Source organism: Trachypithecus francoisi, unplaced genomic scaffold (assembly GCF_009764315.1).
Source record: "Trachypithecus francoisi isolate TF-2019V2 unplaced genomic scaffold, Tfra_2.0 Lachesis_group12, whole genome shotgun sequence".
In the NCBI taxonomy this organism is placed as follows: domain Eukaryota; kingdom Metazoa; phylum Chordata; class Mammalia; order Primates; family Cercopithecidae; genus Trachypithecus; species Trachypithecus francoisi.
This window is the reverse complement of record NW_022681457.1, coordinates 80,617,634-80,639,082: the sequence shown is the minus strand read 5'-3', so window position 1 is coordinate 80,639,082 and position 21,449 is coordinate 80,617,634. Positions and strand designations below refer to the sequence as shown.

The window sequence follows — 21,449 nt, the reverse complement described above, 5'->3', positions numbered from 1 at the left end:
TCTCTTAGTGCCCCTATCTGTAAGGATTTTAGGAGCTTCATGTACGGACCAGGAGCAGAGACCAATATTTATATTTTTTATTATTTCATAGCCTGCACAGTCTTTGTAGGAAGGCTTTTGTTGTTTTTGGTTTCTTTTCGAGACAGAGTTTCTGTTGCTCAGGCTGGAGTACAGTGGCATGATCTCTGCTTACTACAACTTCCGCCTCCTGGGTTCAAGCAATTCTTGTGCCTCAGCCTCCTGAGTAGTTGGGATTACAGGTGTGCACCACCACGCCCAGCAAATTTTTTTATTTTTAGTAGAGACGGGGTTTCACCATGTTTGCTGGGCTGGTCTTGAACTCTTGGCCTCCAGTGATCCACCGTCCTCAGCTTCCCGAAGTGCCGGAATTACAGGCATGAGCCACCACACCTAGCCAGGGAAGGTTTTTATTATCATTATTATTACAAATTAAATTTCTTTAATACTAGAGTTATTCAGGTTTTTCTGTTTCTTCTTTGGTAGCATGTCTTTCAAGGAAGTTTTGCCTTTTTTCTAAGTTGCTGAATTTATTAGCATAAAATTGTGTATAATATTCCCTTATTATTATTTTAATGTCTAGGATAGAGACAGAGTCCTCTCTTTCATGCCTGATATTGGTAATTTGCATTTTTTCTCTCTTTTTCTTAATTCATCTGGTTTGAGGTCTATCATTTTTGATTGATCCTCTCAAATAACCAGCTTTTAGTTCCATTGGTTCTTGTCTATTGATATTTTTTCCACTATATCATTGATTTCTGTGCCTACCTTCATTTTTTTATTTTTTCACTTTTCTCTTAGTTGGACTTTAATTTATTGTTTGTTTTTTTCTTAGGCTAGAAGTTAGATCATTGATTTTATTTATTTCTAATATAAACATTGTAATGCTATAAATTTCACTCTATATATTGCATTGACTGCATCTTAGAAATTTTGATATGTTATATTTTTATCTTTGTTGAGTTAAAAATATTATCTAACTTTACTTGTGATTTCTACTTCGGCCCATTAGTTCTTTTGAAGTATTTTTGCTTAATTTCCTAGTATTTGTGGGTATTCCAGATATCTTTGTGTTATAGATTTCTGATTTATTTTTGCTGTGATCCAAATATATGTTATATGATTTTAATACTTTTAAATTGATTAAAATCTGAGTTATGGGACAAAATATGGTTGATTTTGGTGAATATTCTGTGTGTGCTTGAAAAGAAAATACTTGTGTTTTGGGGCATTCTATAAATGGCAATTAGCTTAGGTTGTTTTATGGTATGTGTCTAGTTTCTTACATCCTTACTGATTTTCTGTACACTTTTTCTAACAATTACTGACAGAGGGGTAATGAAGTCTTCATTTATCAGTTTTTATTTAATTTGTTTTGAAGCTCTGTCATTTGGTGTGTATACACTTAGGATTGTTGTATCCCATTTCTTTTTTTTTTTTTTGAGACGGAGTCTCGCTCTGTCGCCCGGCTGGAGTGCAGTGGCCGGATCTCAGCTCACTGCAAGCTCCGCCTCCCGGGTTTACGCCATTCTCCTGCCTCAGCCTCCCGAGTAGCTGGGACTACAGGCGCCCACCACCTCGCCCTGCTAGTGTTTTTTTTTGTATTTTTTGGTAGAGACGGGGTTTCACCGTGTTAGCCGGAATGGTCTCGATCTCCTGACCTCGTGATCCGCCTGTCTCGGCCTCCCAAAGTGCTGGGATTACAGGCTTGAGCCACTGCACCCGGCCGTTGTATCCCATTTCTAATAGATTTCTTCATTGTTTTGAAATGTCCCTTTTTCTTATTGGTAGTCAAATAATTATTGTTCCAAAGTCTTCCTTGTCTGATATTAATATAACCACTCTGGCCTCTGTAAAATAAGCTGTATTGCAGTGTATATTTTCCATCCTTTTATTTGGTTGGTGCAAAAGTAATTGTGATTTTTGCAATTACTTTTGTTTGTGGGAAGGAGCATGTTTGTATTTGCCCTTGAGCTGTCTCAGGGGTGGTTGGGGAGCAGCCTATCTTTTTAACCTATTTGTGTCAGGCAGTCCTCCCACCTCAGCCTCTCAAGTAGCAGGGACCACAAACACATGTCACCATACCCAGCTAATTTTTGTATTTTTTGTAGAGACAAGGCTTTGCCATGTTGTCTAGGCTGGCCTCAAATTCCCATGCTCAAGCAATCTGCCTGCCTCAGCCTCCCAAAGTGCTGGGATTACAGCCATGAGCCACCATGCCCAGCTTATTTATTCTTGTTTGAAATAATCAATTATTTAGGGAAGGCAACCTACAGAATGGGAGAAAATCTTTGCAAATCATATATCTGATAAGAGGTCAGTGTCCAGAAAATATAGAGAACTTATAATACTCAACAGCAACAAAAAACTGATTTAAAAACAGGTAGAGAACTTGAATAGACACTTCTCTAAAGAAGATGTATGTACAAATGGCCAAAAAGCACATAAAAATGTGCTCAATGTTACTAATCACTAGGGAAATCCCATGGAGAGTAAAACACTAGAATCTTTCCAATAACTTTGCCCTACACCATGGTCTAAATGATTATGGCCAAGTGGCTACACAGTATTTTATTTTTCTAGAATAATTTTCTGGAGATACCACCTCACATCCATTAGGATACTATGGCTGTTAACCCAAAAACAGAACATAGCAAGTGTTGACAAGCATGTAGAGAAATTAGAATCCTTGTGCACTCCTTGTGGGAATGTAAAATGTACAACAACTGTGGAAAACAGGATGCAGTTCCTAAAAACACTGAAAATAGGATTACCGTATGATCCAGCAATTCCCCTTCTAGGTATATACCAAAAATAATTGAAAACGGAGCTCCAAAGGGTGTTTGTAGCAGGATCATTCATCATTGCCAAAAAGTAGAAGCAACTCAAGTATTTATTGATAGATGAAAGGGTAAACAAAATGTGGTATGCATAAGCAGTGGAATGTTATTCAGCCTGAAAAAGGAAGGAAATTCTGACACACATTACAACATGAACGAACCTCGAGGACATTATGCTAAATGAAATGAGCCAGTTAAACAAAAACAAATATCTTGTGATTCCATTCATATGAGGTGCCTAGAGAAATCAAATTCATAGAGACAGAAAGTAGAATGTGGTTTCCATGTGCTGGGAGGAGGCAGGAATGGAGAGTTACTGTTTAATGGATATAGAGTTTCTGTGTTGCAAGATGAAAAACCGCTCTGGATATTGGCTACACAGCAGTGTGAAAATAACTAATACTACTGAATTGTACACTTAAAAATGGTTAGGATGGTACATTTTATGTTAGTGTATTTTACTACAATTCAAACATTTTAAAAGTTTTTTTTAATGAGGGGGAAAATTCTTTTATATTTACTCACAAAGTTTTCTTTACTGTTGGTCTTTCTTCCTTTGTGTAAATACATATTTCCATATGGTATCCCTTTTCTTCTGCCTGAAGAACTTCATTTAACATTTCTTGTGGGGCAGGTCCGATGACTGTGAAGTCTTTCAGCATTGGTTTGTCTGAACAAGTCGTTATTTTACCTTCAATTTTGAAAGACTTTAAAAAATTTTTTGGCTAGGTATATACTTCTAGGTTGACGGTCCCCCATTCTCACTTCTACCACTCCTCCCCCACTACTTTAAATATGTAACTCTATTTACTTGCTTCATTCCTGACAAAACATCTTCTGTCATTCTTACCTATATTCCTTTGTATGTAGTATTTCCATTTTCTTCTGGCTGACTGTTGAGATTTTTCTCTTTACCACTGGTTTCCAGCAATTTTATTATGATGTACCTTGTTGTGGTTTTCTTTTTTTTTTTTGGCATAGGGATGGAGTTTCGCTCTTGTCGCCCAGGTTGGAGTGCAGTGGCACAATCCTGGCTCAGTGCAACCTCCGCTTCCCGGGTTCAAGCAATTCTCCTACCTCAGCCTCCCGAGTAGCTGGGATTACAGGCATGCACCACCACACCTGGCTAATTTTGTATTTTTAGTAGAGATAGGGTTTCACTATGTTGGCCAGGCTGGTCTCAAACTCCTGACCTCAGGTGATCTACCCGCCTCAGCCTCCCAAAGTGCTGGGGTGTGAGCCACCATGCCCAGCTGTGGTTTTCTTTATATTTATTTGGCTTGGAGTTTATTTAACTCCTCAGATCTATAGGTTCATAGTTTTCTTGTTTGTTTTGTTTTCTTCTTTGTAATTGCATTTGGACCTTGTTTACATATTTTCTCAAATTTTTTTCTGCCTCATCTCCTTTCCCAGGATTCAAATTACATGGATGCCATATTATTTGTCCCACAGGTCACTGATGCTCTGGGTTTTTGTTTTTCTTATTTTTTTTTTTTTTTTTTTTGAGACGGAGTCTTGCTCTGCCACCCAGGCCGGAGTGCAGTGGCCGGATCTCAGCTCACTGCAAGCTCTGCCTCCCGGGTTTATGCCATTCTCCTGCCTCAGCCTCCCGAGTAGCTGGGACAACAGGCGCCCGCCTCGTCGCCCGGCTAGTTTTTTGTATTTTTAAGTAGAGACAGGGTTTCACCGTATTAGCCAGGATGGTCTCGATCTCCTGACCTCGTGATCCGCCCGTCTCGGCCTCCCAAAGTGCTGGGATTACAGGCTTGAGCCACCGCGCCCGGCCGGTTTTTGTTTTTCAATCTTTTTTCTCTCTCTACTTCATTTTGAATAGTTTATATTGCTATGTCTTCACATTTATAGCTTTTTCTTTTATAGCATTTAATCATTTGTTAATTCCACCTGGTATATTATTATGTCAAATACTGTGTTTTTAATCTCTGTAGGTTCCATTTAGGTCTTTCTATATCTTCTGTTTCATTTCTTACTATGTTTGTGTTTTCTTCTGCCTTCTTGAACATTTTGAGAGAGTTATTGGCAAATTGCCCTTCATAGCAATTTTGGAATTTACATACACGCATAGTAGATTATGATGGTGCCATCCTTTGTTCTGTTTTACAGTATTGTTATTTATATTTAAATTATTAATGCGTCTATGTTTGGTTTTGTGTGTTAGGAATGAGATTGAGTTCTAGGTTTTTTTTTTCATATGGGTAGCTAGTATTTCTTGGTATTTTGATCACAAAATAAATAAATTCAAGGTTTTGATTTCTGTAGCATCAATATTTTGACAGAAAAGAACTTGATAAAACTCTTTTTGATGTGTTAATTTTGGCATGATCTACAAAAACAAACCATTAAATATTACCTTTTTTAACTTTTTAAGAAATTAATTTGAGTTCAAATATTTTTGAAATATAAAAATTATGTTTTTAAAGCTATAATTCTTGTAGACATTCTGTGGTTAAAAATTTGATTGTGCTCATTAAAAATGGTCACATATGTTTTGCACTCCAGCGATGTGAAAATAAAGTTTCTTTGGGAAGGTGACATTTGGTTTCCTGATTGTGAGAGGGAGTTGGTTATCTCAGATGGAGCAGGAATGGTTGATTCTCACACCAGGATGGGACTGGGATTCCCCAGGATGGAGGGAGGAGACCCTTTCTACACCATACTTTGAGCTACTGACAACAAAACCTTCCCACCATAGTGGGTGCACCTTGTGTACACTTGGCTAATGTACACTTCTGATTTACAGCACACAGCAGAAGCTTCGAGGCGAATTCCGTTCTCCTTTGGCATGCTGCTGGGTAACAAGATAGTAAGAGTGGCAGTGTGTACAAGCTGTGGACAGGGGCATTTCCTCCCTGCTGCAGCAAGGCAAAGGAAAGCCCAGGGAGAGTAAAACGCTAGAATCTTTCTAATAGCTTTGCCTTACACCATGGTCTAAATGATGATGGCCAAGTGGCTACACAGTATTTTATTTTTCTAGAATAATTTTATCCAGCTGTGAGAAAGCCAGGTTCAAATTAAAAACTTTTAATAACCTGTCCCAGAATGACTAACAATGAGACTTAAACAAATTTTGATTTGTGAAGAAAACATGTAAAAAATCCAAAAGAAGCCCCCTCAAAGGACAGAAGTGCCCGTAGGTCCCCTGTGGGGCAGTTTGTACATCTCTCAAGGAGGTCCTCCAGCAGGCAGCCTCCTCTGTGGTGCCAGGCGCGTCCACAGTGGGCCGGCTCCTTTACAAGTTAGGCAGGCCAGGCAGAGGGAAGAGAGAGTGAAGCTCTCGACCTCCTCCCAGAGAGCCTGCACGCCCCCCTGGTATTTATCCCCTGCCAGTCTCTCCTTGAACTCTTTCAGGGTGGCTCCAATGCCAATGTTGCTCTAGATGTGCAGGGGTTAGCTCTAACCCTCTGTGGATAAAGTGGGCTACTTTTTGGAAGTCTTTTTCCAAAAGTCTGAGGGATGTCAGTGCTGGGGTCCCCAGCCACAGTCCACTGGGCCATGGAGTGCTTCTGTCACCTGGGCAGGTGTTCTTGTTGCAGGCGATAGAACAGGCTTCTAGGACCTTCTCAGCCCTTCTGCCATCTGTGCCTTTGATTGAATGGAGATCCACGAGGATCAAATGGTTGTCAGAACCATCTGTGACTGTTTTGCAGCCCAGCTCCGTCAGTGCTTCAGACAGAGCCCCGCAGTTGGCCACCACCTGGTGCTGATAAACTTCAAATTCCAGAGTCACAGCTTGCTTCAGGGCCACAGCAACCCCAGCAATGGCATGGTTCTGGGGACCTCCCTGAAGGCCAGGGAACACAGCAGAGTTGATGAGAGACTCCAGGTAGTACAGAATCTCTTTGCCAGTCTTGGGATCCATACGTTGCACTCCTTTCCCGTAGAAGATCGTGCCGGCTCAGCAGCCTCTCGGGTTCTTGTGAGTGGTGGTGGTCAGCATGTGGCAGTGTTTAAATGGGGAGGGCACCACACCAGCTGCCACCAGCCTGCTGATATGTGCCATGTCCACCATGAGATACACTCCATTCTCATCTACAGTCTTTCCGCAGGCGGGCATAGTCCAGGCTTTAGGAGCAGCAGCTGGTTCCTGCAGTGATCAGCTTTGGGTGGAAAAGGTGGGCATTCTCCTCCAGCTGGTCATAGTTGATGTAGCCAGTGTCTGGGTTCACCTTATAGGGCATAGATTGAAAGAAGATGGATGTGGTAGAGATTTTCTTCTTGTCTGTCATAAACCCATGGGTCAGGTGGCCCCCATCTGGCAGGTCCAGGCCCAGTGTACACTCGAAGTTTGCAGGGGAGCCTGAGCAAGGCTGGACATTGACCCCCCACCACTGTGGGTCCAGCTTATAGGCCTGTAGGGCTCGCTTCTGACAGAGGGTTTCCAGCTCATCAGTAAACTCAGTCCTGCCTTAGTATCTCTGGCCCGGGTACCCCTCAGAGTATTTGTTATTTAAGCAAGAGCCTAGGGCCTCCAAAACTGCTAGGCTGGCAAAATTCTCTGAGGTAATAAGCTCCAGTCCAACCCTTTGCCGGTACTCTCCTTCTTAATGATGTTGTAAACCTCAACATCGCTGTCCTTGAGGGGCTGCACCAGCATCTTGTCATGTGAGGACCACAGGTCAGCATCCTTGGTGGGCCCCATTGACTGGCATCGCCATTGCATGGGTTCGAAGTTGCCAGAACAACGTGCCTAGCCTCAGTCCCACGCCACCGCCAGTGCCACCAGAGTCCCACACCCGCAGACCCAATACCCCGCACACTGCCACGCACCAACCACGTGACTTGTCGCACCAACCCCAAATCCCAAACTTGGTGCAGGACTGCTAGTGCTCTGCTAGGTGCACCCGTCGCACCAGGCTTAGGCTTGACCTAAATCTTACCTTTTAAAAAAAATTCCCAAATGCTGCGTGAAGCATACATTCTCTTTTCCTATGGTTCACTCTTCCCTGAATGACCCACCTAGTCATTGACTCCCATCCCTAGGTGCAGACTAGGGAGCAGGCAGTGTAAAGGAAGGGGTGCCGATGTGCCCGCCTGTCCAGACCAAAGTCCTGCTTCTCTGGGAAGCTAGCCTGTTTGCTCTCACACTTTTGTACTCTCTGCTGAAAAGGCCTCCTTTCCTCCCTCGAATATTACTCACTTGGATACATCTTCCTCTAATTAGAGAGATGGGGAGGGGATGGCAGTAGGTCCAAAGGAACTCAGATTTATTGAGCACTTGTTTTACTCTAAATTTTGAGTTAGGGCTTTTCAGTCTGTTTGGTCTCATGGAATGCAAAGTCTTCCCTTACCTAGAAATGCACTCCATTACTCTTTCCCCTACCCATGCACCACCACAGTGCCTCACACATAGCTTTGTTATTATGTATATAACTATTGGCTGGTATTTCTTCTACCATAGAGACTGTGAACTTCTCGCACAGAGGCGTGGTCTATTCATGGCTGCCAACACCTAGCAGAGCCTTTAGCACACAGTAGACACTTGGCATTTGTATTGTGAATGGAAATTAATTCTGCCCCAGAGGTTGAGAGTATAAGAATGTGGGAAATGTTGATAAGGCACTCTTTTAGTGGAGAGAGTTACTGAAGAAAACTATTGTGACATATTCCAATATATGATAGATTGAAAGGAGATGAAGATTTGGAGACTGAAAGTTCTCACAGCTTTCTCACTTCACAGGCTGTGTGATCTTGGAAAAGTCGGAGTCTTACTTCACTCATTAGTCAAGAGAATGAAATGAGAGGATATGTCTTGGGGCCATAAATGTTAGATCATTTCAACAACATTTAATGTTAGACACTTAATTAAGTGAATTCTGTTTTCTGAGTAGCTTTCTTTATAATTAGATAAGTTGTTTTTCAGGAAGAAAAATAAAGCTCCTAGAGTAGGTCACAGTAAACATTTTGAAGGTTTTCTTTAAAAAGAAAAAATATAACTCGTAAAACCTAAATTGACACATAATTGACATACCCCATTTTCCTGCGAATATTTTGCCTCATACGTTTGAGTGGCTGTTTGTGCTTTGGTGAAAGACACGATTGAGTGTCATATCTTTTAGTTGGTGGCCAGTGGGGCCACTCAGTATTGGGAGAAAGTGAGGTGCCTACAGGCTAAGCCTGTGGCCAACAGTTTCAGCAGAAAGCAGAGCCCTAATCCATGCCACGTCCGTGCTGCAGAGTGATACTAGCAGCAGTGACAATGATAGCTCACACCCACTGATGTTTACTTTGGATCAGGTCCCGTGCTGAAACTTTTTCCTATTTCTTCTGTTTTAATTCTCCCAACAATTGTATAATGAGACTAACCCTTGTTAGTCAAGTTTTAAATACGAGGAACTAGAGGCATAGAGAAGTCAAGCAGTTTGCCCGAGGTCACACAGATAGGAAGTGATAAAACTAGGTTTTGAACCCAAGCCCATATATTTAACAACCGCTCTCTACTTCCTCTCACAGCTGCTGTTTCATGGGCAGGCTGGCTAGTGGCCAAAGTACCGAGGCCTACCAGATGCCTGGTAGTAGCTAATGAGGTGCTGATGTGGAAATGGTTCCCTTACCCAGCTCTACAGAGGGAAACCACACTTCTCTTGAGATGCATTTTGTTTTAGGAAGACTGGGGTGTGTGGTGTGTATCTGTGACTGTGCGTCTGTGATTCATATACTGCTAAGGAATCATTGCTGTGGTCCAAGCTGGCCGAGTCTCCAGAGTGCAAAGATGGCCCTTGAAACTTTGCAGAGCTCTCTGAAGCAGGAAGTCTAGAGAGTTGACACACAGTCCCAGCTGCCTGATTTGGGACCCTTGCATGAGAAGGTACAGGAGACCTATTGCACTGCCCTGAAGACTTTGAAAGCCTGTGGACTCCTGGCCAGTGTAGCTGAGTATCTGGTATCCCCACATTACAAAGCCCCTCCCTCTCTGCCCTTCCAGAAAAAGATTCTGGGATTTTTATCACTACAACACCAGGGAGGAGTGGTAAGATTGAGAGGCATCCTTGACAAATTTTGTCCCATCCCATAAATTATGGAGGAGAATGGAATACCATCTACTTCTCTACTTCTGCAGAATCGTTGTCCTTCTAGGCTGGGAGCACATTGGGCACTCCCAACCCCCACCAGGAATGTGCAAGACTTGCTACAGTTACCTTCTCTTCTCCCTCATGTCCCTCTAACTCTTAATCCATGTAGTCTGGCCTCCACTCTCGCTTCTCTCCTCCTCAGAATGCTCTAATCCAGACCACCAAAAAAGCACTGACAAATCCGACAGATAGATAGTCCTTCTCTTTTTATGATGTCTCTGAAGCACTTGGCAGTATTGATCTCTTCCTCCATTTTGAAACTCTCTCTTCTCCTTAATTCTTTGTTCAGACTTCCTCCCAGTTCTCCTACCTCTCTGTTCCTTCTCAGTCTCTATTGCAGGAGATCTTCTTTTCCTGTACCCGTCCTTACATGTTGGTGTTTGCCGGGTTTCAGTTATAGCTCTCCTCTCTTCTCATTCCACTGCTTTAGCTAACATCGTATGTGCTAATGACTCTCAATCTTTCTGCAGCCCACATCTCTACTGATCTCTAGACCCAAATACCAAACTTCCTGCTGGACAGCTCCACTTGGATGACTCAAAAGCATCTCAAGTTCAGTGTATCCAACTCACCGAATTTCCAACAAATCTAATCAGCCTATGTTCTTATTTCAGGAAATGGCACCACTATCCATTCTCACCCAAGCAAGAAATCTGGGAGTTATTCTTTCTCCTTCCCCTCTCAACTACATATCTAATGAGTCATCAAGTCCTGGCACTTGTGTACTGTCTTCTTTCTGAGGTCGGTTCCTTCTCTTGAGCCCTGATTCTCCAACCTCTGTCACCTCTGCAGGAACCCGGATCTTCATTCTCTTCACTGTTTCCTTCTTATCAGTATTTAATCATATTCAGGTCTCTCTCATCACTTAAAAACTTACCACATTGATCCTATTATTCTGTAAACTCATTCAACAAAGTGTCAGATATTTTTCTAGGTGCTATAGCTTCAGCACTGCATAAGTTACATAAAACCTTTCCTCTCAGAGATCTTACATTCCACTGGCAGACACAGATAACCTGTGCACATAAAGTGTCACGCCATTTTTAGAGTACCTACTGTGTGCCAGCCACTGTGCCACCATATTTCATTATTTCATTTAGCCTTTACAATGGGAGCCAATCATAATTCCAAAAGACACAATCACGAACGCCATAGTCCCAAATGCTGAAATCCTAAAAGATCAGCCGGGCGTGGTGGCTCACGCCTGTAATCCCATCATTTTGGCTGGCCAGGGCAGGTGGATCATCTGACGTCAAGAGTTCGAGACCAGCCTGACCAACATGGCGAAACCCTGTTTCTAATAAAAATACAAAAATTAGCCGTTCATGGTGGTGGGTGCCTGTAATCCCAACTACTCGGAAGGCTGAGGCAGGAGAATCGCTTGAACCCGGGAGGTGTAGGTTGTAGTGAGCCAAGATCACACCATTGCATTCCAGCCTGAGTGACAGTGCGAGACTCTGTTTCAAAAAAAATATTAAATTAAAAAAAAAGGAAATCCTAAAAGATGAGAATCCCAAAAAGTCTGAAACCCTGAAAATCACAATTCTGAAAGATTAAAATCTTGACAACATCATTCTGGAAAAAATAATTTTTAAAATTATTTAAAATATATTTATTTACATTCTTAAAAGGGGATTTATTTGATAAACGTAAAAACATTACAGAACACTTCATAGGCCACTTTACACAATGAAATGGGCAATAATAACATACAGATTTTTTTGCCTAGCATAAACAGGTATACTAATGAGAGGCATGAACAGGTTACTAATGACAGTCACATGGATATCACAGGAACAGGCAAACCGTGTTCATAAAGAAATAGGTACAAAGGGACACGTATAAACACATTTCGCTATAGTTGGTAATTGTGTACACCCAGGTTTACAGCTGCGGTCATCTGAAATACTGTGATAGACATCTGAAATACCATGACTGATCTCGTCACAGTCTTTTGTCGAGATCAGTCAAAAGTCACGGTGGGTCACTACTGCATATGCAGTTGTTCAAAGAGCCAAGATCTTGAGAAATTTTATCTTTCACAAATGCATGTATACAAAAAGGACATCTCTTATCGAGGAAGTTTCAGTGTTTTTACATACACGCACAATCGTTACAAAGTCAATGTGATAATGCACTTTTTTTTTTTTTTTTTTTTTTTTTTTTTTGAGACGGAGTCTTGCTCTTTCGCCCGGGCTGGAGTGCAGTGGCCGGATCTCAGCTCACTGCAAGCTCCGCCTCCCGGGTTTTACGCCATTCTCCTGCCTCAGCCTCCGGAGTAGCTGGGACTACAGGCGCCCGCCACCTCGCCCGGCTAGTTTTTTGTATTTTTAGTAGAGACGGGGTTTCACCGTGTTAGCCAGGATGGTCTCGATCTCCTTACCTCGTGATCCGCCCGTCTTGGCCTCCCAAAGTGCTGGGATTACAGGCTTGAGCCACCGCGCCCGGCCTGATAATGCACTTTTATGGAGTCAAATTTGCAAAATCCCTTTACAACAACCCCATGAAGTAAGTGTTGTTATACCCATTTTGTAGATGGGAAAGCTAATGACTTGCTCAAGGTCATAGTAGCACAGAGCCAGGAATCAAACCCACCAGCCCCACCCTGTGTCCTGAATCGAGGCTCTGAACCATGGACCTGGAGGGGAATACAGATTCCTTTTGTTTGGAGAATGTTTTAAATATTTTCAGTAGGTACCCGCTGCAGTGAAATCCTTGGGTACAGGCCTTTCCGGGAAGAGCAGAGTGCTCTATAACTAAAGCTTCTCTGCAGAGTGTCTAAGAGTAGCCTGCATGGGCTAGACAACCTCAATGCCTGTCCATGACCTGGACTCCAGCTTACAGCTGGAGGAATTGCCGTTTGTGTCCTGTCCTTTTCTCTGCCCACTACTTTTTTTTTTTTTTTTCATATATTCCTTAGCGTCAGGTGTTGGAACCACCTCTGGGAACTCATCCATGTTCTGCTTTTAAATTAATTCCAATCTTGCCTGAGCTTACTGCCTCCTCCATTATTTAAGGAATTTAGCCTGCCAGTTCCCTATAATGGTACACCCTATCTCTTTCCTCTTTGCTCTGTCTTCCAGTTCTCATAGGTGGAGCTGCAGTAGATATCCAGAAGTTGTGGGATTTTTTTTTTTTTTTTAGATCTCCTTCCCAGATAACTAGGGACCCACACTTGTTTGCAAAGGTGAATCCTGCAGACCTAGCTGGTTATAAATCCATCTGCTGTAGGAGAAGTTCTAGGCCTCAACCTGCTAACTGTTTCTGATGGTGTCAGAGTACGTTGTTTCTCCTACCCCAGGACAGGACCTGAGGAGATACATCTTACCCCTTTCTTATGCCTTTCTAACTTGCCATGTGAATGACAGGCAAAGCCTTAGTAGAATGTCCCAGACAGGCAAAAGGCAGTTTGGAACCTGTTATGTGCTATAGAATCAAAGGTGATTTGAACTGGTCTGCCACAATATTTTTGAGATACTGGAAATAAGGTTTTTGAAAACATTTATGACAATTAGAGTCAGTTTATGTTCCTGAATCTAATAAATAAAAAATAGACCTGGCACAGTGGCATGCACCTGTGGTCTCAGCTATTTGTTACCAAAAAAAAAGAAAAAAAAACTTTTAAAAATGGAGCATATATTTTATATGTTTCCTTCCTTCCTCCCTCCCTCCCTCCCTCCCTCCCTCCTTCCCTCCCTCCCTCCCTCCCTCCTTCCTTCCTTCCTTCCTTCCCTCTCTCCCTCCCTCCCTCCTCCCTCCCTCCCTGCCTGCCTGCCTTCCTCCCTCCCTCCCTCCCTCCTTCCTTCCTTCCTTCCTCCCTCCTTCCTTCCTTCAAGTCTTCTCTGTTGCCCAGGCTGGAGTGCAATGGTGTGATCTCGGCTCACTACAACCTCCGCCTCCCAGGTTTAAGCAATTCTCCTGCCTCAGCCTCCCAAGTAGCTAGGATTACAGGTGCCCGCCACCATGCCCAGCTAATTTTTGTATCTTTAGTAGAAACAGGGCTTCACCATGATGGCCAGGTTGGTCTCGAACTCCTGACCTCAGGTGATCCACCTGCCTCAGCCTCCCAAAGTGCTGGGATTACAGGCATGAGCCACCACGCCTGGCCTTATTTAATTTTTCTAGTAATTCATTTTTATTCTGTTTTATAAAATTATCATTCTGTGACAAAATAGAAATTTAAAAAGCAAAACCAACGGGTCGTTCTTCACAGATGGTTTGAGAAGTTTTGGACTATAGTGGAAAGAGAACAGGTTTTGGAAGTGAATAGGGCTGAGTTGCTCAACCTCTCTGAGCCTCACCTTCCTCATCTGTACCTACCTTCCCCAGAGCTAAGAGAAATGGTACATGGAGACAAACACATATCCAGGCATATGTGCTCTGCCAGAGGTGAGGACAGAGGGTTGTGGGGGCACAGAGAAGGTCCTTCAGCTGGAGGAGTGATGAGAGATTGACTGGGGAGACGTCCTGGTGAAGGCGATGCCTGAGCTGTGCTGGGAAGGGTGGGGCTTCGGCAGCAAGACCAGACACACTGGTGGGGGCAGCTTCCTCCTTCGCAGACCAGTTCCAGCCTAAGAGCAGGAACTATAGGGATGCTTAGAAGCGCAGTACCTGGTGAGAGCATGCAGGCTGGCTGCGTTCCTGTGGTATTTGAGGACTGATCTTGTCAGATTAGCAGCTTTGCTTTTTTTGGTTCAGGTACAAGATCCCCACGTGGGGAGTTCTTGCTGCTTGTGAGGAGCAGAAGCTGGTGAAAGCACAGAACGTGATCCTGGCCCTCCTCCCGAGCTGTGTAAGGCTCCCAGCCAGGAGCAAGCAGCTCTGCAAGTTCCTCAGTGAGAGGGAAGGCCCAGGTCTGAGCTCCACCCACACAAGTCCCAGCAGTGAGGCAGCAGCTCAGCAGAGAGCAAGATGCTGGCACCTTCAGGACTGTGTCCTGCTTTCCCTACTCTGTGTGCACCTGGGGAGACAGGTCACTCTCTGACTGGTCTCCCCAAATAAATAGCCAGAGCTAGAGGGGAGAAGGAGGGCTAAAGCCTCGCCTCCCCACTGTGGAGGCAGGACAGCAGTCTATGCCTGCCTCCCATGATGAGGGCCCTTGGCTCTGCCTTCTGCCCTGACACAGGCAGAGAGTCCAGATCCAGGCAAATGAAGTGTCAGAGGGAAGCCACGGCCCTACGCAGGAATCCTGAGTTCAGTGAATCTCTCAGGAGAGAGGTCTGGGCTAGAAGAAAACAAATTGCAGGTAGGTCCATATACAACCCCCAGAGCATGGATGAGATTGTCCAGGGATGATGTGGCGAGTATTGGGCCACATGGCCTCTGTTCACAGGAGTTCCTGGTCAGGGAAACACACACCTGATAGGTGGCAGCAGCACGAAAGCAGGCCTGTTGGCAGCTGGCCCTGTGACATCTTTGTGGCCCTTGTGTTGGGATAGACCCATCCTCTCTCCCTGGGTTCCAAGGGCTTAGTGTGGGGAAGTTTCCCGCAGTGGACAACTTCCGAACATAGTTTGAAAACAGAAGATTAGCCGGGCGCGGTGGCTCAAGCCTGTAATCCCAGCACTTTGGGAGGCTGAGACGGGCGGATCACGAGGTCAGGAGATCGAGACCATCCTGGCGAACACGGTGAAACCCCGTCTCTACTAAAAACTACAAAAAACTAGCCGGGCGAGGTGTCGGCGCCTGTAGTCCCAGCTACTCGGGAGGCTGAGGCAGGAGAATGTGAACCCGGGAGGCGGAGCTTGCAGTGAGCTGAGATCCAGCCACAGCACTCCAGCCTGGGTGACAGAGCGAGACTCCGTCTCAAAAAAAAAAAAAAAAATAAAAGAAAACAGAAGATTGGGGCTGGTCATGGTGGCGACCAGCCTGACCGACATGGAGAAACCCCATCTCTACTAAAAATACAAAATTAGCCAGGTGTGGTGGCGCATGCCTGTAATCCCAGCTACTCAGGAGGCTGAGGCAGGAGAATCACTTGAACCCGGAAGGTGAAGGTTGCAGTGAGCCGAGATCACGCCATTGCACTCCAGCCTGGGAGACAGAGTGAGACTCCATCTCAAAAAAAAAAAGAAAAAGAAAACAGATGATTGGAAAAACAAAGTGACACCTTTTGCTTTGCTGCTCAGCCCCTTCAGATAGTGTGTCTGGGCCAGAGGCCAATTGCCAGTTGCAGAACTTGCTCTAAGAAGCAAATGCCCAAATGGAGCAAGTCCTCCAAATGGAGAAGGCATGTGCTTGAGGCCTGAGCTCGGAGACTAGCTCTGATGAGGGGTGGCTCTGCCTGCTGTCTCCACTGGCCTTGCTCCCATGTGTCCAGGGTGACTGTGATCAGTGATGGTCTGGCCAGGTTAAGGGCTGTCGCCACCACATTCCCCGTCTCCATCACCATCCTCATTCGTACCTCAAGACCAGCAAGAGGGATTAAGGGCAGGACTCTGCCAGCTATATGTTCACCCTTAGGCCACTTCTGACCATCTCAAACCCCTGCCTCTGTCCCTGTGCTCTTCTCTTCCTGCCCTGTGGCTGTTGCACACACAGGGGCCCCTGATACCCAAGTCCCTTCCTCCAAAGGGCTTCTCTCTGCCCCTCCCTACCCCTGAGGGAGTATGCAAGAACTGATTGGATCAGGCCCCATGAGCTCATGTGGGCCTCCTGATGGAAAGAATCCTTCCTCCTGACCTTTTTGAACATGGTCAGCAGCTGCCTCTGATTTAGCCAGTTCTGCCTGTAGCCTAGTCATTTTGGGGGCAAAATGAAGAAAAGCGCAAGAGGCAGTAGGGCAGAGCACAGCACACCGTGACCCACACTCAAGGCTGTGGGGAAAGCCAGCTCATCCAGGAGGCCTGGGCTCCTGACACAGCCCTGTCTCCAGTGGGCCCGCTCCAGGAAAGTTGCCGACTCTCATAGAGATGCATTTCTTTGCTACCACTCAGATTATTGGGAGGAAACACAGGGTTCAGAGACCCCAGTGTGGCCAAGGAAAGCTGTCGGCAAAGGCACAGCTGCATGTAGAGTGCAGGTTCAGGAGCCTGGTTCTATCCATCTCTGATCCAGTCCTCATCAGGTACTCCACAGAGGAGCATTTGCTAAAGGAAGAAAGGTAGGACCAGCCATTTCTGCCATTCATCTGGATCCCAAGGGCCGTCCTTCGTGAGCAGCAGGTCTCTTTCTGTCTAGCCTTGAGCCCCTTTCCCTAACCCCTGGAGTGCTAGATGCAGAAAGGGAGGGCAGTGGAGGGATGTGGGCTATGTGGGTTACAGCTACCATGTTCTCCCTAGCCAGAGGTTGATCATTTTTTCCAGCCTGTGGCTGGGCCTGATTTCAGACCTTTTCTGAGTGTAGGCCTAGATTTCAGGAAGTAGAGAGCTTTTGAGCTGAGGCAAAAGTGGTCTTACTGTACTTAGACTGTCATCTGTTGGCACTGCAGTGAGGCTGGTCAGAGGAAGAGGGGTACATCTTTACCACCTGGCCTCACCGCTGTTTCACTGATCCCTGTGGCTGGACCTTGTGTGCCTGTGCCAGGTTCACAGCATCTCCATCTGCTTTCTCAGCAAAGATGGAATACAGCTGGGAGCTCCTCTGCCTCAGTCTGGGGAAGTGAAAAGAACTTAGGTTTTGAAATCAGGCAAGCCTGGGTTAGAATCCCAACTTTGCCACTTTGCTAGCTCTATAACCTTGGACAAGCCCTTAGTCATGTTAAACATCAGCCTCCTTATCTGCAAAATGCTAATAACAGCCCCCATCTCATGGGCATTTATGGGGATTACACGAGATAATGTCCATGATATGTGTGGCCTGGTGCCTGGCATGCAGCGAGTGCTTCGTCTGGGGTGGTAAGTGTGGTTCTGTCTTTATGCCCTGACTACCTCAACTGTCATGGAGACCTTCCAGTAATATGTCTTGGTGTGGAGCTGTCAGGACTTGTGTAGACTGCGTACAAACCCAGGTGATTGGCATTTGTTGATACAGAAATACTTCCACATATCGGGAAGTGTGGCTTTTGGCAACTCCAGCTACACAGGATGCAACGGATGACTTGTAATTTATGCTGATGCATAAATTTAGTTTAAGCTGATGCTTAAATTAATAAATTAAATTAATAGTTTAAGCTGATGCTTAAATTAATAAATTAAATTAATAATTTAAGCTGATGCTTCCTGGTGCCCTAACCCCTAGATGCCAATGCCCTACTAACCCATAGTCTTTTGTGCCTTTGTGCTGTGCCTGCTAGTCCCCCAACCTGGAGTGCTTCTCCATATTCTTTGCCTTAAGAACTACTGCTTTGGCCGGGCGCAGTAGCTCACACCTGTAATCCCAGCACTTTGGGAGGCCAAGGCGGGCAGATCACCTAAGGTCAGGAGTTCGAGACCAGCCTGATCAACATGGAGAAACCCCATCTCTACTAAAAATACAAAATTAGCTGGGCATGTTGGCACATGCCTGTAATCCCAGCTACTCAGGAGGCTGAGGCAGGAGAATCACTTGAACTCGGGAGGCGGAGGTTGCGGTGAGCCAAGATCACGCCATCACTCCAGCCTGGGCAACAAGAGCGAAACTCTGTATCAAAAAAGAAAGAAAGAAAGAAAACTACTGCTTTTACTTCAATGAGTAACTTGAATGTTGCCTGGCATCAGACACAGCAGTCTCTGCTCAGAGAACTGCTTGTGGCAGGCCTCTCCCCTCCAAAGGGGCGTGGACAAGGCAGGCGCTCAGCTTGGCCAGCTTCCCACATGCATATGCTGTCTGGAGTGTCTGTCCTCACATTCTCCACCTTTAAAACTCCAGCTCAGATGTCACCTTCCCTGTGAAGCTTTTCCTGCCCTGGAGCTCCCCCAGCTCTGTGTGCACCTCTCTCTGTAACAGTTCTGTGTATATTGCATTATAGTTCCCTCCTGAGACCTATACTGATCCTTGTCTAATTTTTACCTCTATCTTACCCTCCATCACCACTTGGTGACTGACTAAATTGGGGACAGCTCCCATTTCCCTTTATCTATCCATTCCTTGCAGCTGGCTTGGGCTTGGGGCGGGAAATGGAAGCAGCGGGTCCTGCTGACCTAGTTGTGCATTCTACCACATCCAGGCCCACTGTGCAGCTGGGCCCAGCACTCTGGGCTTCCTTCCCAGGACCAACACCAGCAGCATCAACAGTGGGCAGAGCCAGGCGCAGTGGCTCACGCTTGTAATCCCAACACTTTGGGAGGCTGAGGTGGGAGGATCACTTGAGCCCAGGAGTTTGAGACCAGCCAGGGAAACATAGCGAGACTCTGTCTCTACCAAAAAAAAAAAATTAGCATAATGGTGTGCCCTTGTAGCCCTAGCTACCACTCAGGAGGCTGAGGCAGAAGGATCGCTTGAGCCAGGGAGGTTGAGGCTACAATGAGCTGTGATCATGCTACTGCACTCCAGCCTGGGTGACAGTGTGAGACCCAGTTTCTTTTCTTTTCTTTTTTTTTTTTTTGAGACGGAGTCTTGCTCTGTCACCCAGGCTGTAGGCTGTAGTGTAGTGGCGCGATCTTGGCTCACTGCAAGCTCCACCGCCCGGGTTCACACCATTCTCCTGCCTCAGCCTCCCGAGTAGCTGGGACTACAGGCGCCCGCCACCACGCCCGGCTAATTTTTTGTATTTTTAGTAGAGACGGGATTTCACCATGTTAGCCAGGATGATCTCGATCTCCTGACCTTGTGATCTGCCTACCTCGGCCTCCCAAAGTGCTGGAATTACAGGCTTGAGCCACTGTGCCCGGCTGAGACCCAGTTTCAAAAAAACAGTGGACAGAGTCTAAAGTGGCTCTAAGGACATATTAAATTCTGGATTATTCTTCCTTCAAAACATTGAGTTTGATGGTCTCCCTCCATTGACTCAAATAACTGGATATTGCGTATCTGTCTGTTCACTCATGTAATACATTTTTATCGAGTGCCGGGCACTGTGTGGACACTGGGGAAATGGTTTTTAAAAATGCAGGCATAGTCCCAGCTCACTGTCTGGGGGAAGTAAATTGAAGTTGTAGCTCAGGGTTTCAGAGACATTCAAGTCAAGTTGAAGAGTGAGAGACTTGGTTGAGTGCTGCCTCACAGCTGCATTTCAGTGCCTGGCTCTGACCTGGCCACAGCACACACCATTGCTAAGTGTGAGGCTGTGGGGAGGCCGCCCTACACCCACTCCAGGCTGGAGGCAGTCACAGTAGCTGTGCGGGCAGTGGCAAGAATGAGACTATGACAGCCCTGGAGCCTCAGAAAAACTGGCTTGTGAATGACTTTGCACGGACCAGGGTTGTAGACAAACAGAAATGACATCTGAAAAGACTCCTCTGAGCAAGTCCCCTGGCACATTCACACAAGTCAAGTTCAAACAAAAGGCTGTTGATGACATTTCTTCGCACAAGTCACGAAAAGCTTCAGACCAAGGGTGAGCAGTTTCTGCTTCTGCAATTCGGAGATCATAAAGAATAAAGAATGGATTGGAGAAAGCATAGCTCCATCACTAAGCCAGCCTCCGCCCCCTAGAATGGGGCCTGTCTGGTCAGTATGATGTTCTTAATCCTGGGAGACCCCACAGAGGCCCCAGTCTGGCAGAGAGTGTCCTCAGGGTGTGGGAGAAGCTTCCTCCTCCCCTTCCACCTCTGTGGAGCAGTGACCAGGCCTCCAGATAAGAGCATGCTTGCATCAGCACCTCATAGATCCCGATCCGGACCTGCCCATGGTGACTGCTGCCCCACTTCCAAGCTCCAGAGACCCTAAGTATTCTGCCCCTCCCCGAACCCCTAAGCACTCACTGTCTACCAAGCCTAGTGCACAGGTCTAGGGGAGAGTGACAGATAGGAAACTGAGTGGGGGCTGGACGTGGTGGCTCATACCTGTAATCCCAGCACTTTGGGAGATCAAGGCAGGCGGATCACCTGAGGTCAGGAGTTCAAGAACAGCCTGGCCAACATGACAAAACCCTGTCTCTACTAAAAATACAAAAATTAGCTGGGCATGGTGGCTCACACCTGTAATCCCAGCTACTTGGGAGGCTGAGGCAGGAGAATCATGTTAACCTGGGAGATGGAGGTTGCAGTGAGCTGAGATGGCGCCATTGCACTCCAGCCTGGGCAACAAGAGCAAAACTCTGTCTCGGGAAAAAAAAGACAGAAAGAAACTGAGTGGGCATTGTGGTTACTATAGCAACAGAGCAAGCACAAGGAGCTGTGTGTGCTCTGATAAGAGCGCCTGACCAAACTGCAGGCAGGAGAGGCTTCCTAGAGGTGGTGACACCTGTGCTGCCTATTGGAGGACAGTTAGAAACTGGCCAGGTAGAGGATCTAGGGAAGGGCAGGAATCACGTGGAGGGAAGGAGACACACTTGGAAGTAATTTGGCCTGTTGGAGTACAAGTCCTTGGCAAGAGGCCTTGAATGTCATGCTGAGAAGTTTGAACTTTATTATGAGATCAACCAAGGTTTCAAAGCAGGGAGAGAAGGACAGCATCAGATTTGTGCTTTAGAAAGGTCATTGTC

At 45.7% G+C, this 21,449-nt stretch overlaps 1 protein-coding gene and 1 pseudogene across 15 annotated transcripts in view; one reads left to right on the top strand and one right to left on the bottom strand.

The window, feature by feature from the left end:
- ST3GAL3 (ST3 beta-galactoside alpha-2,3-sialyltransferase 3) overlaps positions 1-21,449 on the top strand; it is a 239,593-nt gene that overhangs the window by 151,634 nt on the left and 66,510 nt on the right. The gene's annotated exons all lie outside the window — the stretch shown is intronic.
- LOC117092725 lies at positions 5,992-7,531 on the bottom strand (annotated as a pseudogene).